Source organism: Mycteria americana, chromosome 13, assembly GCF_035582795.1.
Source record: "Mycteria americana isolate JAX WOST 10 ecotype Jacksonville Zoo and Gardens chromosome 13, USCA_MyAme_1.0, whole genome shotgun sequence".
NCBI classification, from domain to species: Eukaryota; Metazoa; Chordata; class Aves; order Ciconiiformes; family Ciconiidae; genus Mycteria; species Mycteria americana.
In genome coordinates, this window is record NC_134377.1 from 16,866,123 (window position 1) to 16,883,814 (window position 17,692).

General features: G+C 40.6%; 1 protein-coding gene across 6 annotated transcripts in view; it reads right to left on the minus strand.

The window, feature by feature from the left end:
• The window catches only part of ZDHHC8 (zDHHC palmitoyltransferase 8), a 132,853-nt gene that overhangs the window by 44,442 nt on the left and 70,719 nt on the right, over positions 1 to 17,692 (minus strand). The window contains exons 2-4 of one of the 6 annotated variants that reach the window (XM_075516605.1): positions 14,196 to 14,250; positions 14,079 to 14,106; positions 13,215 to 13,551 (exon numbers count right to left, since the gene is read on the minus strand). The exons of 4 other annotated variants lie outside the window; for them this stretch is intronic. The gene's annotated coding sequence lies outside the window, so the exon portion shown is untranslated. The remainder of the gene's footprint in view (positions 1 to 13,214; positions 13,552 to 14,078; positions 14,107 to 14,195; positions 14,251 to 17,692) is intronic. One more of the 6 variants, XM_075516606.1, reaches the window with a different exon arrangement.

Consider the following 17,692-nt stretch of genomic DNA (forward strand, 5'->3'; position numbering starts at 1 on the left):
GATCAATCAAGAAATTGACAAGTTAATAAATCTGTTTGCTTTTCATGGTGCTTTGCTTTGATTTTTTGTAATTAAACAAAAGACTGTTTGGATCCTGCCTTTTCCCTCAAAATGGCGTGCTGCCCATACAGGCACTTTAACTCTGTATTTACTTTCTGAAGCATCATATTCTCTCTTCTCCCTCCCCACAACAGCTCAAGGCAAGCCACAGTCCCTGGGACATCTGGAGGTTGTGGTCTGAACGAATCCCTTCCAGCCACGAACAAAAGCAATCATCTTTGCTGAATTAATAAATACTGAAGACTTGTTAGCATTTCTGAATTGCAAAACTCTGTGCTTGCAAAGGCTATACAGAAAATAGCCCTCCTTCAAAGGGTTATTAAAAAGAAAAGCAAACCCTCCATGTTAGTTGTCTTAACTGTGCAAGATGAGAAAATGCATGCACCTTGTGTCTTTAGTAATTGATACGCAGCAGCTCCTTTACTATTCCCTCCTTCTCTTGAATTCACATAACCATGGCTTTAGCTTCCCAGGGGCTTTTTGTGAATGTTGGGGGAAAAAAAAAGCTAGAGATAATGACATGGTTCTGCTAAAGATACAGTGAACACAGCCAGCAAGAAAATGCAAGTATCCTCATTCTGAATAGTAACAGATGCCAAGACAGCAAAACCCAGCCTTGAAATGGAAATATGTTAAATTCTTCACAATTTGTGCCAGCAAGACAAGGAAGGGGTTAGTGAATCCAAAACATCTTAATAGCCCTAGAAAAAGCAAAGAGTCTGTCCAGAGAGCGTGCTCCCACCGGAGCCTCTGCACCACCCCTCCCTACAGAGCGAGGGACAGCGCGGCATCTGTGTAGTTAAACCATTTCAACAAAGTTGCGCCCTTCTTAAAAGTCAATCTGGGTGTGCACTTCTGGCAGAAAGGCTGCCTGGGCAGCAGAGGGGAGGAGCAGGCAAGGAGAAACAGATTCAATTTCTACCAGGATTTTGTTTCCTACGTGTTCGACTCGACTCCAAACACTTGCCTTCACAAACACACAGGCGCTGAATTGTTCAAATTACATATAATCTTGTGTTGCTCATTTATGACAGCACAACCAGTGACAAAGAAAATAACTTACAGTGCTCAGCTCCCTTCAAACAGGAAGAAAGCCCGTGGTGGAGAATGCGTGACTTGTTTTTCCACCACCCCATGATGCACACATACCACACCGACTTCAGGAAACTCCAGCGAAACTCTACGCACAGGCTCTGAGCACTTGTCTGCAAGAGAGTTAAATCTCCAGCTCCCCCTCCCCGAGTTGGGAGTACAAATCACAAAAAGCAGAACCTCTCTGAAACATCTCTCTTGCAAATTGTTCTAATTTCCCATCCGTCTTCAGCTCGGATGACTTTGCCGGGTCCACAGGGGACGATTTACAGCATTCGTTTTGGATTAAGGGTTCCTAAACTGTGACTCAGGAGACAGAGTAAATGATCCGCAGCTGCCTCACAGAGCCATGCTAAATGGTGAAAGTGCCAATCCCACGTGGCTGTGCTGGTGGGTCCTAAATGAGTTTGAGTGCAGCAGTGATCACCTGATCTAAAATTTTAGGAATCAATGACTGTGTCAAGTTGATTCGCAGACTGATAAAAATGTGAAAGATTTGTTTGATAACCTCTGTTGAAAAGAGCATGGTTTGTTCAGGCATTATGGGGGGTTTTTTAACTAGTAAAGTTGTTGGCTGAACAAACCAACACAACATTTTTTTCTATTAGTGAAATCTGTTGTTTGTCATTTGTTTTTGTGTTGAAAGCTACTTCTTACACCACACCTTGCTTTGTGTGCAAACAATATTAGAAACAGTTGTGTTTGGCCTGACATCTAGTCTAACTGAGAGTGACTCCATGGAAGTTAGTGAAGGCAAACAGGCAAAGTAAGAACTGCACCCTCTGGATCAAAAAAGGTTTTCAGAAAGGACACAGTCATTTGCTTGTGATTTCTCTGGCAACTTCTGAATTTTGGAAATTTCTGGATTTTTCAGTAGGCACAAAGTCCTTTTTCTAGTAAATAGGAAAGGCATGTTTTACATTTGTCTTTTATGACAGCATTTTCTGTATATTCAGTGAAAGGCAACCATACAGCACCATAATAATGTGTTACTTTACCTTCCCCTCAATTTTCAGCTTCCATACTGTCCCATTTTAGTCAATCAGTTGTTGCTAAGTTGTCTCCAGTGCTATATGAACTTTCCTCTATCACACCACTCACAAGCGGAGGCTAGACTGTGAGTGTCACCTAGAAATGTTTTGTTCCTTCAGCATCCCCGTTCTGCAGAGCGGATACAAGCTTAAAGGTGGGTGCTGCCAGCCAGTATGGGGTAATTAACTGCAGTCCAGTAGAAAAATTGCATTAGCATAGCCAAGCCTAACATCGATCTACTAGATCAGTGCAAATCTGCAATGCAGATGCAGAAGCCTATTTAGCCAGTTCACGTCAGTATTTTAAGTTCAGTAACTGAAGCAACTCTGCTAGTTAGCTGCTCAGCACCTTCTGCACTGTGGAAGATTCTTCGTAATCTACCATAACTCTCGGTCAGCGGGTGGTCTGCGTGTTGAAACGCCATTGTTTGAAACAATGAAAGCAGTCGTGCCTGCAGTGTTTGCAGACTGCTGAGATACTCACAACACAGGAACTAAATAAGCATGAAGAAACACAGCGCTGTCGGTATTATAATCATTTAGTGCTACCTCATCTCCTACCATTGCAGCTGTGTGAGAAGAAAACAGTTCAAATGAAGATACGTGCTCAGCTTCCAGATACTCCCAGTTATGCTCTGTCTTAATGTGGCTGCAAACTCTGGCCCTTCAAAGCTTTTGCAACCAATAGCTGCAACTCCACTGTGTCAGCCTCCAGGTCCATTCCAAATTTACATTTAAGCCAAATCACAACACGTACAATATGGACTCATAGACCAACACCTCTACCTAAGCAGACAGAAGACAGATTTTCCTGTGTGTTAGTGCATTCCTTCCTTCTGAACAAAGATCTGACATGAACAGGATTGTAGTACCAAGTGCAGGGAATCAAAAAACGACCTGCCAGCACAGCTGGAATTGACACCAGCTGGAGCCAGCCTCGACCCTGTTCCAAAGGGAAGACTGCAGCCTCATCTTTGCCTTCTAGAGAAGATGGCCAGCAACATTGTCACCAACACCTTGCTGTACCAGATGGCCCCTTCTACAGAGCAGCACATGGAAAAGAAAGCAGGACTTTAACAGCTTTTCCTACAACATCCAATTGCATCCAGGACTGAACTAGTTAAATCACTGCTCCATGCCAGCTGATAAATTCTATTCAGAAACCAAGTAAGCATTTTGAAAAAGGTTTGATCAGAGCTGCCTGTGGGCCTGGCAAGATGCAGGAAACTTATGTGACCCACTTATATTGCTGATCAGAAGCCTTTTCCCAGCAGACGGTGGGACGGTGCACGAGAACAGCCAGCGAAATTTCAGGGGAAAGCTCTCCACAGAAATATTCTGTATTTCAGTGTCTCCAACTTTCATCACCATCACCACGTAGCATCACAAATTTTTTGGGCTCTTATCTACCAAGAATACTAAAGCTTTCGCATGCAATTCCTCTAACTTTTGCTTTGAACTTGTTTCCTTCAATGGAGCTTTTTTGTAACTCCAAAAGACTTTATGTACTATTAACGTGTCAGGAACTCCCTGTGCATACAGAATTTACACACTCTGCAGCAGGAATCTGTTAAAATTGTTTGGTTTTGACCAGAAAGAAGGCTCAGAAAGAAGCCCTGATGGAGCATAAGTAGCAGTGATGGTAAAGTAGGAGTAGTGTGCTGCAGCCATGAAAGAGAAAAATAATGTAGTTGCATCATGAAGTAGATGCTTGGAACATATGTCAAGGTCAGATCAAAACAGCCAATTGTTGCTGTTATCTACTTAATCTTCTGTTGTGTGGAAAAGGGAGTTAGGAAATTCTTTTCAGCCAACGCGACTGTCTAAGCCAATGCCCAAGGCAATAATGCTCTAAACAATAGGGCATTTTGTTTAACTCTGCAATAAATAATAAATTTGCAAAGACAGCTGTTTGGTTGCAATCTCTTTCTCCAATTTCCAGGCAATACTTCATATTTACATAAATGCACAACCACACCTAATCCCCACCCCCCCAGGTCTCAGCTCCTTGAGAGAGTGGGCATGAGGTTGGAAATGGGGACTTAAAAGTTTAATCCTTGAAACAAAAAATTAGGCCACTTGAGAGCTGCCACATGGTGTCTATTTGAAAAAAGTGACATTCAACAGTGGCACCATAGCACATGATATCAATTTGTGGATTTTTACTTTCAAGTTATTGAAATCTTTTCACAAGATTATCAATCATAGAACAGTTTCATTGCAGAAGGATCTGTAGCAGAAGAAAGAATTGACAGAAGCAGCTCCTGTAAAATTAAGAGCAACCACAAGTCAAGGCAGCAATCTGAAACCTTTGCTTTCAAGGGAACCCAGCCTCGACAAACTAGTACCAGCATCTGACTGTACCATGCAATGGTTCTTGATCTTTTAGGAGCTATGTTGTTCACACAGTAGATTAACTGATTATTGTTTGCCCTACCTATTGATTGTGAAAAGCTAATAAAATGCAACTTTGGCTGAAAATGGTACATGCAAATCTGTGCATTTATGCTGAAGATATCAGTAAAACAAGTCAAATCCACAAACAGAAATCTTAATTTGAAGGGACATTACCCTGAAGGTACACTTATCGTCCTGTACGTCCAGTAAAGTTCTATTATCTGTCTTCGGCAGCACAGACCATTAGGAGCATAATATTCATAGGTTACAATACAGACTGTAGAAAGACAGGAGTATATTCATTTAAGTTTTAAAATATTTAATAACCCTCAAAATGGAGGCTTCTGGAAGCTCACATATCGTACTTTGCCAAGCAGAGAGTTATCCATTCTTGCATTCACACCAAACTCTGCTAAACTTTCCATTCCAAGACCACAGAAGTCCCTTGAATGAAGATGAATGAACATGGTTGTTTGCAGACAGAGGAACTGACAGACTAAGCCTGCCTTTTTCTCCACCACAAGCACTCCTATGACCAGATTTCTGCATGATGGCATAGCACACTAGGGTGCTCACCCAGTCACTGCTGCAGACTCTAAGGATAAAAAGTTCTGAATCTGGCATCATCCCTCTGCAAAAAAAAAGAAGTAATTTCTTCCTATACGATTCAATGCAAAGCACAACCTCTTGCAGTCATTGTGTTCAGTAGGATGAGTACAAATCTTTAACTTGATCTGGATCTACTACTGTCTCCTTTTAGAAGCTAACCTGCATATAGCTGGTCTAAGGCTAAAATAAATACATCCTAATGTAACCACAGACCATTAATGGACTGGATCTATAGCTTGAAAATTCAGATATTTGGCATGCTATTGAAACTGCAGGTGCTTGCAATGTGTAAGAAAAAAAAGAACGTGAGCCCCAGGATAGCTCCTATACCCAGGTGCATCTTGCTTCCTCTTCCCTAATTCTTCACCAGGCACATGGCCCATTCATTGACAAGTGTGTTTTCCCGGTTTGGTTTCCTGGGAGTCTCTATTGGCTGCACATCAAGCCAAATGTTCATTTTGCTATCAACATAGCCAGGGGGCTTAGAGATGCTAGCCAACCCTTGTTCAACTAGTGTTACTGTTTTACAACATGTCATGCTTGGTGATATTGAAAAGAAAAGCCAATAAAAGGAAAAATTAATCTTGTGATTAAACACAACACTTTGGATTGCTGGCTGCTGACACTGGCACCATGCCACCCTCTCTGAGGACAGAATAGAACCTGTCTGCTGTCTTCACCAACAAGAGGATTTTTACAAAATAAGGGTCTCTTGCTATGAATGATCAAAACGAGCAGCTTGGCAAAGAGACCTGGCCAACCATCAATTACAGCTTTGTTCTATCCCAACTTAAAGCTGATATTGTCCGGTTCCAGACTGAGATGATCAAAGTCCTGTTCTTACAGAATTTCTGCATGCCATGTAGGTTACAGCTAAATTCACAATATATAGAATTTATAGCAAATTGATAAGAGAATAGGAGTTTGAAAATTTGTTTTTAAGATATTTGCATGTGTCAATGCAGAGTACAGATTGTTTTGAAATCTGAATCCTCAGGGCTTGCTAAGCACCTGCTCCCTCAAAAGCAGGCTTATGTGCCATTGAAAGATTTGTGCTGGACCTTTGGAAAGGGATTAATTCCTTTTCAGCTACGAATATTTGCATAGGATACTGTGTTAGTTATGCCAAAGTCCTCTCTGATACTTGCACTCGAGCATAAACTGTAGTTTTTGTGATCATTTACACAATGTTCATTTTTATTCTGGCAAATGTTAAAGTTTAATTTAAACTCTGCTTAGAAGGTCTCCCTTAGGGAAATTCAGATATGCAAATATACTTAGTGAAAACAAGAAAGCTCATAAGCATGGTCAAATCAGAACATACTTTGGAATGACTTCTCACCATCATTGTGTTAGAGGAATATGACAGAAACTCCATACTATAAACAGCAGGGTCTGGTCTCTATGTCATTTGCAAATGGTATCCCCCCTCTTCCAGTCCTGCTCTCCCTCTTTCCACACATTCTTTAGTCGACCACAAAATCTTATCACTTTATACATGAAGTATTTTCTTAAAGTTTAACAGCATAAGCACTGGACAGTCCTTCCTGGTCCAAAAAGCTATCATCTATGGCAAATCATGTGAATGGCCAATATAACTACCATCACCACCAAAACCATCAACAAGACCTTCACACAAAAACATTTTAAATATGAAGAAATCCAAACCCAAAAGACTGTAATTTCTTATTTCAATATGGTTGCTGATGTTACAGTACACCCATTAGTTTTGGCAGCATCAAGTGATCTCAGTGGATCATTGTGATGAATGATGCTTCTTATAAAATAGCTTTCTAAAAATCAGTTCCGTCCAGCAACTGTATACAGCTGTCTCCCAACAAGTATGATGACATAGCTGCTTCACAGTAATAAATGGTAAAGATACCACTGCTTCCCAAAACAAATGCTATCTTTATGAAAACCTCTCCATTTGTGTGTTTTATTACTTTCAGCCATTCCTAAACTGCATCAAAGGGAACACTGGGACGTCTCACTAAGAGGGCTGTGAAGACACAAATATTTTGATCAGAAGAAACCTTTGACCAAACCTTTGATGATGAATAGCAAAATAACAGTTTCTGGAATCAACGTCTCAAGTTTAAAATGGTTGTGACAGACAAAAATGGTTCTGAGACTTAACTCACATAAACTGAAATAGAGTACAACCTGCTCATTTGTGTGCTTCCCCTGCTGAAGTAACTGTAACTGTAAAAGTAACTGCTCACCAGGCAGGAAAAAACATGTGTTGATAGAAAAGTTGTTACCTAATGCTATGAATCTATGAAAGTGATGAATAACCCTAATGCTGATGCAGCCGGTGAGAAGATGCTGTCAGATCATTAAGCATAGCCAGGCAATTTGTCAGTGTTCAAAGATGTTGAATTTTCTGTCTCCCACTTCCTCCCTCAGGCTCCTTGCACATGCACGCATCCTCCAAAGCCATCTTTCATTACAGCCTGAAAATCACATTTTTCCTCCTCTTCTCCCCATTCACCTTAAAAATCCTCCAGGTTTCCAAGGATGATTTTCAGCTCAATCTCTCCTTTCTCAGAGAGGCTGGGTTTGTGCACAAACACTTATTAGCAAGCTTGGGCTAACACATTGGACTGTGATTATCACATGTGGTGTTCTTAGGAAATTCTTTGCTGCTGCAGTAGCTGAATGCAGCCATCCCACATGTGTGCTTTTCTTTCCCCCCTCTTGTGGCTACAGACAATAAATACTGCTTAGGTATGCTTTTTACAGAGCAGCAGATTGGTGTTAGATTAATTCTAAAACCTATTTTATCAGATTAGTCTGATTAGCTCAGATTTCAGATCTGTTCTGCAAGACATACTAAAAATCTCTCTCCAGTTTAAGTTCTGGGAGAAAAAGCAGCGAATTTTCAAATGTATCGTAACAGAGAAATGAAGCTCCTGCTAAAAACAAACCCAGAAGTGAGAGGCACCAAGGCCATGACAAATGGAAATAGTAAAAGCACAAAGAAGCATCAGGAAAGCTCCTCCAGTAATACTCTACCATGACCGATGTGCCTATGACTTTGCTAAGTAGCATTGCAAGGTCACGTTGAGTTTTTTTACTTACGTAAGCAGTTCTGCTTGGGCCAGAATGACTGTGCATATGAGCAACCTGCCAGGGATGTTTTCAGCTAGAGAGTTCATGGGCTAATCCCACAGATACAGGTAAGAGGGTAATTGGAGCATTCTTCATATTGTTCACAGTGGGAATGCTCTTCTGACTTAATCATAATGCTTGAACTGAAACATCTCACAGGAGACAAGAGGAATAGACACAAAGATTATAGTGTGAGAAAAGGATCTTCAAAAACACAATACAGAGAAAGAATTTTTCACACTTGTGCAACTAAGATAATTTCTACTGGAAAAATCCACTCCTGCTGTAGGCTATGATTTTGCACACAGTGAACATAACCCTGAACAAGGAGATCTCAACTATGACACACAGAAAAGCAGATACCTTTATGTTCTCAAACAAAGCTAGCTTTCGATCTGCTAGGGGAGGGGTGGCGACACAGCCACCTCATTTTTGTCTTAAGTGACTGCTTTCCTGTAACTCATCAGCAGCTCTGCACTGCATTAATCTTACTTTGCAAACGCTCCACAACATGGATTGGCTGGGCTGCAGGACAGTCGAAAAAACTCAAGTGGAAACTGCCTATGTTTGCTTGACACCTCATTTTCAGGCCACTTGTCATCTTGGTATTAACAACACAACGGCAGTTCTACTGTGGAACAAATTCCTTATAAATATGGATTTACAAAACTGGAATACCTAGGTAATAAAGACAGCTGAGGGACACAAACCCACAAGTAGGATCATATTTAAGACTGGTTGCAAAATGTGACCAGACTGACAGCATACAACTCCTCTTAACATCTTTATAAATCTCAAATATGAGAAATACACATTTAAACAATACAGCAAAGGACAAAAGTAGCATTAGAAGACTCAAACAAACGCACGTTGCAAATAGGCAAATACAGTATTTTATTATTGCACTACATTTTCAGGCTGCATAAATAATTGTACACATATTCTGTGGCTGTACTAAGCCACTGTGACAACGATGACCTTATTGTGGCAACAAAATGCCAAGAAATCCCCTGAGATTTAGCAATACTTTCTGACACCACAATCCTGCAGCTATCTCCACAAGCAATTAAATGAAAATGCTGCACTGCCTCCTGCTACATTCCAGAGAGCTGTATCAGGCAATTCAGCCTGCCTAAGAAAAACATTGAAGATGTATAACCAGTGACTGACAACTGCCAATCAGCTCTAACATATTCCCTGCAACTTCTTGAAGTGGTTCAGATAGGCTTGCAAGAGAAATACTGCACTGTATTCCCTGTGAAGATGTGAAAACTATCTTCCAAACAGGTTAATCTTCCTGAAAAGGAAACCTATATTCTTCAAGGGGAAACAAAATTGCAGTTGTGGAAGATGCCAGATTGCTTTGCGCTTTCTATGCCAACCTTTCCTGCCACCCCCACCACATACAGAGAAACTGGGCCATGCTGCATCGAGCATGGCAGTAGCCACCAAGAATATCCCAAAGGGGAGATATTCAGCTGCGTCCAGTCAGGCACCCAGTCTGCTGCTATCAACGACATGCTTGGCTGGAGGAGCAGGGAGGCTTGAAGCTGGCTAAGACGTGCCAGTGCTGGCATACAAAAAAGCCCTGGGAAGGGAACAGAAAGGATGTGGATGTTTCCCAGGGAGTAAAGGCAAAAAAAGCACTTAGAACTCACTCGGGTTAAGTGTGTAAAGAAATAATATGTGAAAACAGAGGGAGATAACTGAATGTAGAAGAGAGAGCAGCAAGGAGAAAGTACAGAGGGCAGAAAGGAAAACGAGAGTAAAAGAGATGGCAGAAAGTGTTGCAAGAAAACAGTAAGTCTGTTTTCCATGGTGCTACAGTAGTGACATACTGAAGAGAGTAGGGGTATTTTTTATTCCAGGAATGGCTTCAAGGGAGACAATTCTTCCACCTTCATTCCCTCTAGCGTGATTCTCACTCCATGAGTCCACAGTAAAAACCCCTGCCTCAGAAGAACTATTGACAACCAACTAAGCTTGTCCTTAGAATAAAGCAGGGTGCTGAACATGGAAAGGCTTGGCATCACGTAAGATTGGTCACTGAATGCTGCTAGGAAGAAATCTAGTACATCCTCGAGCCCAAAGCTGCCAAGGACACTTCCGCAGTAAACTTCGCAGCATTTCAGTGGTCAAGGTCAGACTCACAGATGAGTCTCCAAATCATCAATACAGTCTTTAGCTCTTATAGGTTACCTATACAAAAAAAGATAATGAGTGGTTGCAAATTTTGGCTTTTCTTTTTTTGGGAGGTTTTCTTGCCTGGTTTTGGCTCTTTGTCCACTAAGAGCTGGGCAAAGCTTAAATAGTTGATAGCTATTATTTGTCGTTCCTGAGCAGGAACACACAGAGATGCAGCCGTTATGCAGCATCTGTGTGACAGCCTCTTCCTCAGGTTGTTCAGACAACTACTGTGTCCACCAAAGGACATGCTATGCAGGAATCTGACACACAGGAATTGATTTTAACACATTATTCAGGATTTTGCCTGTTTTCATCATGCTTTTCTATTACAAGCAAAATCACTTTCTGAAACTATTAAAGGACCTGGCATCAAATAAAGCAGAGCCTCAAATTGCTGCCCGGAGGATCTATGCTACAGCATTTGTAGACTCCATCAAACGGCAAAGTTTGCTGATAGACAGCCAGACTTGTAAACTTCATTTGCTCAGGCTGTACCAGAACCATCCAGTGCTAATACAATTCTAGCAAACACAGCAATCATTTGTTCTGCTTGACAAAGGTCACCAGACATCAGCTTGAATCTCCCACTGAAGTCCGTTTACCGAATTCTGCTTTCAGTGGCAGAACCAAAGACTTCCTTCACAATGAACTGGGCCTCATTTTTTATAATGAGCAGTCAGGAACATTATGCCTTTCTCATACTCTGCAATTTCAAACTTGCAGGGTATAATCCTGAAAACCAGATTAAATTTAATATGCTTTGAATTCACATGATCTCATTACAGGATGAGATGATTCTAGACAGACTATGCACAACTGTATGCTAAATGTACTCAGAGGCCCAGTATGTGACAACTATGCACATAACAGCAATTCTGCCTGGAAAGGAGGGTTTGTTTAATTCTACTCAAAGAACCTTTTGATTTTAGTCTTAGTCAAAATCCAAACCAAGTGGCAAATTCTGAACATTGAAGTAGCCTGCCACTTAATGATGACTACCCTTAAAACTATTAGATTTTATTCTGGGGCACAAAAAAGGTACATAGTTTTAAAGAACCTTAAGCTGGTCTCTTTTACTATAGCAAAGTATCAACTTGCTCTTACCTTGCAGTAGGATTTGCAAGGTAACAGCAAGTTGATACCTTGTCTAATTCCACAAGTACAGAGGTATGTGGCTTGTGTGTCTAATTTATACATGGACATTTCCAACTTTCAAAGGGGAAAATGTGATTTAAGCACAAGATTGTCTGCCAAATTCCTCAAACAATTACAGATGTTTCTTACATGTCTGACCTAAGAGGGCTGACTGCTGAAACCTAGACTTATCCAAACCACTACAATTTCCTCTACAAGCCATTTGTCTAGAGTAAAAGGACAACAGGAGATCTAGATTTATGGATCATGACACAAACTTATAAATCTTTGCTCTCAGTTTACGATTTAAAAAACATTTAAGTATGGAGTTTGTCAGCTGCAGTAGCTTTTGGTCCTTTAATCATGTGTTCCAGTTTAATGGAGCAGAAGCAGCACTTGTGTTTCCCTGCTTTAATGTACGCTTACCGTTTTTGTTCAGTGCCGGTATCCACAGCAAAAAAGCATGTAACCAAACTGGCAGTATATTGGAAATGCAGCTGCTAACTCCACCGTGGGGAACAGCCCAGATGAGGTACCTTCTCCTCCCAGCCTTAACACTTTTCAAGCTTGTAGGGTTCCCTGCACACCAGAAGGCATTGCTGCTGGCACACCAACTATTGCTTCTCCAACCTCATAAAGAGATTGCCTGGCACAGCAGGGACAGGATGGCTATTTACAACCCACCTGTCCAACACGTAGGGTCTGCAGTGTGTATCAGTGTCACTCAGACTAGAGGATGGGTTTTGGTTTTTCAAACAGCTTGTCTTGATAGGTGTGAAGCAACCCCAGAACTGCCCTGATGTTCAGTTTCTTATTCTGGATCAAGCTGCCCCCAAATTACTGTTGCTTGACAATTCCAAGATAAAGAACCTGTCCTCACTTTCATATAATTTACCAAATTTTAACCATTTTGGGTGACTACTATGAACATATAATTTTCAATCTCTGTCAAATGAATTTTTCAGCTATTTTTTAAAACAAGCAAAAGAAAAAACACTTCTTGCCCAATTAAATTCCAGTAACTTAATCTTTGTGATACTAATGGTGATGATGTTTTGGGCCTAAAACTTGGCAGGGTGTTGCCACTGACATTTCTTCAAACCAAAATTTTTAATCATATATTATCCCAATTTTTTTAAATAGGTTTAACTGGTTCAAAACACCATTTTTTCAGTGAATGAGCTATTCAAAAATCCTAATCAGGGACCCATTTTACTAGGAGCTGTATAAACACAGCTGCTAGGAAGGGCCTGGTACAGATTGTAACATAATGGTTTGAATTCTGTTTGGAGAAGAACCTCACGGTGGCAACTTAAACATGGCAAACATGCTTCTGTGACCCCAAAAAGAAATGTGATGTGGTTTGATTAAAAATAAAGTGAAATTTAATACTCGAATACAAAGAGCAGAAGGTGGAAGCAGAGCAACCATGATTTAAGTTATATGTATTTGCACAGAAGAGCAACACCACATGAGCAAGAGAGGAAGCAGAGTAGCTGAGGAGGAAAGACAGCTCTGAGGAAAGAGGAGTGAAAACAACCTGAGGCAAGACCAGAGCCAAGGAGGCCACCTGAGACCTGCTCTGCCTACCAGAGCGCTGCTAGCCCTGGCCATCGAAGCAACTAAGGAACCACTAATCCTGAAGGGAGGCTTCCAGGATTTAGCAATAACATGTGGAGGGCTCTTCAAATTGTATTCTGCTTCAGTCGGGTCATTGTCCTTCAAAACTATTCACCGCTTTCAGGGTCCAGGAGAAATCCAGTGTGGAGCCAAAAACAGATGGGAAAATGTTTAACAACAAGCACACTGACTCAGTGCCAGGAGGAAGCCCAAACGCAGTGATTCGGAGATAAGGCACATGAGGCTACAGGTGGAAGGTACTGAGAGGACTGTTTCAGGTGGTTGCTTCCGCAGGCTCCTCTGGATGCTGCAGAAAAAGATCAAATACTGGTTATACACACTTTTCAGTGGTTTTAGTGAGGGGGGTAGGGAACAGGAAGGTTGGTTGATTTATTTGCTCAATGCTGAAATAGCTCTCAGTTCCAGCTGCAGACAGTTATAATCCTAGCAATCATTTTATTGTGTCACAGAAACATATATTTGAGATAGTTTGGCTTCGATTTATTCAGTATATATAACAGTGGCAAGGAGTTCTCAAAAAGGGTTTGCAGTTGGATTGATGGACATGTAATCATTTTGGAAGGCAAGATGAATCACTCAAAATAGTGGGGTAAAGCAAAAATACACACTGAATTCTCCTTAGCCAAGGAAACAAAAGAATAAATTATCACATTCTACATGTACTTTAAGGTATTACAGAAAAAAAAACTGGACCAGAAAATTTTGCAAAAGAACTGACTTAACAGAATATTTGAATTTCAGATTGAAAGGATTTCTAGGAAAAATCTTTTTGGAATGGATGTCGAATTTGTTATAACTAACTACGTAGCTTACCTTCTTGCTGGATCTTGAATTCTCATTCCTAGGAGAGAAGAGGAACATATCAGTGTTGTACTGTCAGGCTGAAGCTGGGGGGTGTTGTTAAGAGAATTTGCAAAAATATCTACTTACCTAACTGTGCCTCTCAGGTGAAGAAGGTCCCTATAATTTTGATTCTTTCAATCATCTTCAAAAAAGAAAAAAAAAGAAAAAAGAAAAAAGGGGGCTGCATCTCAGATCACAAATGCCGGTGTCACCCAACTTGAACAATCCATGTTGGCTGCTGCAGTTGAAATTGGCTATGGCAGAGCAAATCATGTTGCATAGCAGATGACTTACATCTAGTGTCAGTCCCACCTATACTATACAAAAAGAGGGCAACATTCATTCAATAACCAGGTTAGGTTGCTTGAATTTTTCTTTGGGTATTTCTGCTTGTTTCTTAAACTACGACTTCTGTACACTGGAAAATTTTGTACAGAATAATTAGTTCCTTTCAAAAATCCCATTATAGACTATGGATTTTTCCCCGCAAGTTCTACTTCCACTAAAATTTGCAGTCTTCTCTTGGCCTTTCTCTGCTGGCAAGGCAACACATCATTGCCTATTCTTTGGATCGTTCTTGCTTGCTTGTTTATAAGACGCGGTCTGGCCTTCCTAATAGATTGCACCTGTGAGAGATTTACCCAAGCAGCAAAATCACTCCCAAGGAAAGAGTTTTTAACCACACTTCTTAATAATGATCTCTGGGATCTGCCTGGACTGCGGGTGTTAGCATGTTGCTGACTGACAAAATCTTTCCATGAAATTGAGCCTTTAGTCTCATTATGAGGATCCATCTTGCTGGGATTGATCTTGATGCTCATGTTCTTTATGCAGAGATTGCTAATTTGGAGAGGGAGATCAGAATAGCTGAGGAGAACACCAGGGGGTCAAATCAAGGACAGGAGACAGGCCACTTGGTAGGGTAACTACGGATACCCATATTCTGCTGTACTACATGATTTTTACATCATACATTGCATTAAGAAATAAGACACAAAAGCCACAAACTGTATATCGTGTTAAATTCTGGCAACTTAACTGGGCTACGAAGTCCAAACCCATTAGGAGGAAGCCAATACCCTATGTTTGACATATGTTTGTTCTTACACAGCTTCTCCTTGTAATTTTAACCATACGCTTCCGTGTTTGACTGCATGGCTCACTTTTTGAGTTCAGTTTTGGAAGGCAGTAACAATCCTGACAGAGGATATCTCATTTCTATCAAAACAGTTATGCAGATTCTCTGCCAGGACACAGGACAAGTTCATTCCAGGTATAAACACTGACTACAGGAAAGTTCAAAGAGTTTATTTTGCAGCTTTGCTAAGAAACTGTTGATGGATTTCTGATGCCTTATCACATCTCATCCACTGCCATGTGGCTGACATTACTTTGGACCTTTAAGCAAAAAAAAGTTTCAACTGCATTAGTAAGTATGAACCAAGAAATTATTTTTGGTGGCCTTCGAGGATTGCTTACATGTCAACTAAATGTCTATAACTGCTGATAAATTCCTACCAGAGGTTGAACTTAATTAAGATTTCTGTTGATCATCCAAAACCTTGGAGAATTCTTAACTTTGCACAATGTGTTTATTACGGCTACTGACATAAATCAGTTTTCTTGAGCTTATTTCACATGAGGAAATCCTTCTGGACAGGTGTTGAGTTGGTAAAAAGTGTTTGTTTCGCAGGTCTGGAAGCCTGAGGACCTCTGTTTTTCCCAGTGCAGTAAAATACAGATCTAAGTTCTCATCTCTATACTTGCTGTGACAATGGTTGTTTGTCCTTTCCATATCATTTTTCTCGCTAGAAAAGTCTTTGCATGCATTCTCTATCTCTACTGAGATTAAGCTGCCACCTAGTTTAACATACAACAGTATGAGCAAAATTCAAGCCAGTAGCATAGATATGATGAGACTGCCTTGCCAACAAGATTTTTCAAGAGGATAATGAAGATACTTGTTCCAGTCTCCACCAGTTAAGAGTAAGTTAAAAGCTTGGAAGCTTCCCTGACTCTCAGCCACTGACACAGCACACCCAAAAGTATTAGGGTGTATGACCCTTTACAATATGATACCATAAGTGGAAAAGATAAGGCTATGTGCCCACAGTCAAGGGCCTTCCCGTTTTCATAACCTGGACAACCTAGTTTGATTGATTCTTTAAAGAACTGACCTAAGGAATTAGCTAAAAGACTAAGTTATATTTGCTTTATCCCATCTAGTTAATTATCTTCTGAAGTACAAGAATGAAATTACAGTTGTGACACAGACTGTGTCAAGCTTGGATTTTTCCTTCATTTAAATTCTCTTGCCAAATTTTAATTAAAACATAGTTTAGGTTGCACTAATCTTTTTTTCATAGTAGCAGAATACAAAAATAAATATAAATCACCTTAAAGTCCTTAAAATGATGTTAGCCTGGAGCTTAAAAACTTCTTTCTTATGTACACCTTGTGACTGATCTTATATTTTGATTATTAACAGCAAAGTTGTTTTTGGAGAAGTAAATGTTCACTTCCAAATTAAGGAGAAGAAAGAGGTTGCTACTAAACAAGCTGCTCTTCTCAGTAATCAAATTTTCGCCATCAAAACTAAAGAACGACTCTCAAATTAAGAAACTCCTATGTCGAGACTCCAGCAATAACCAGAGATAAACTGACCATTGTCACAACACAGAAAGTGGCGAGTCTCAACACTTGTCAGATCTCAGTTTTGTGAAGTGCCTCTGCTGCCCCCATTTCCCATGAACAACTTATTTACCACCCCACTTCACAAACAGGGAAGGGATGCACTGAGGATTCATTATAAAAATACTTATCAAGTATGAAGGTAATAGGAATAAATCTACCTTAAAGTGGTTGGAGGCTAGCTCCTGCAGCTGGGATTTATGCTTTTATGCTGGAATACCTTGGTTCAAACCCAAAAACTCTTTTGGGTCATTGCATAAGTGCTTTAAGTTTTCAAAGAGAAAGATAAGTAAAAGATTAGTTCCAATGGTCTGTTCTCCTTAATAAATAACACTAATAAAAAATCTATGAATCATTCTCCCCTTCCTGAGTCAAACCTTCCCAGAATCATCCCAAATTTCCCTCCTCCAACCTTATTCTAATAGAAACCCCTGGTAAAGCAGAATGAGGAAACTCAGGGCTTGTTTGTAAGGAGTTTTCCCTCCCACACAGCAAGTGGAGAAACACTATTTTACTTCCCTAAATGGGGCACTGCATTAAATAGATATGCCTCTACCTGAATAGGCAGAGGCATTCCTCTGCTTTCTGGGGAGGAGGGCAGCCTCCTAGCATGGTAACAGAGCCTGACACAGCAGGTGGAGAACATCATCTATTCACAACTAATGATTACCCCAGGTATTTAGTGACAGAAATGCTGGAGCTGTGCAGCACCCTGCAAGGTAATTGTTCAGGCCAATTCCCCGGTAAGTCTGTTCCACGCAAGCACACACAGTCGATCTCCTGGGAACCGTTTTTCTGCTTTGGTTCTGATAGCATCTGAAACTCTTAATGGAATATTTGACCCAGCCTTAACATAATCAGATAAATCAGGTGAAAATGTAGAAAATGGTTAC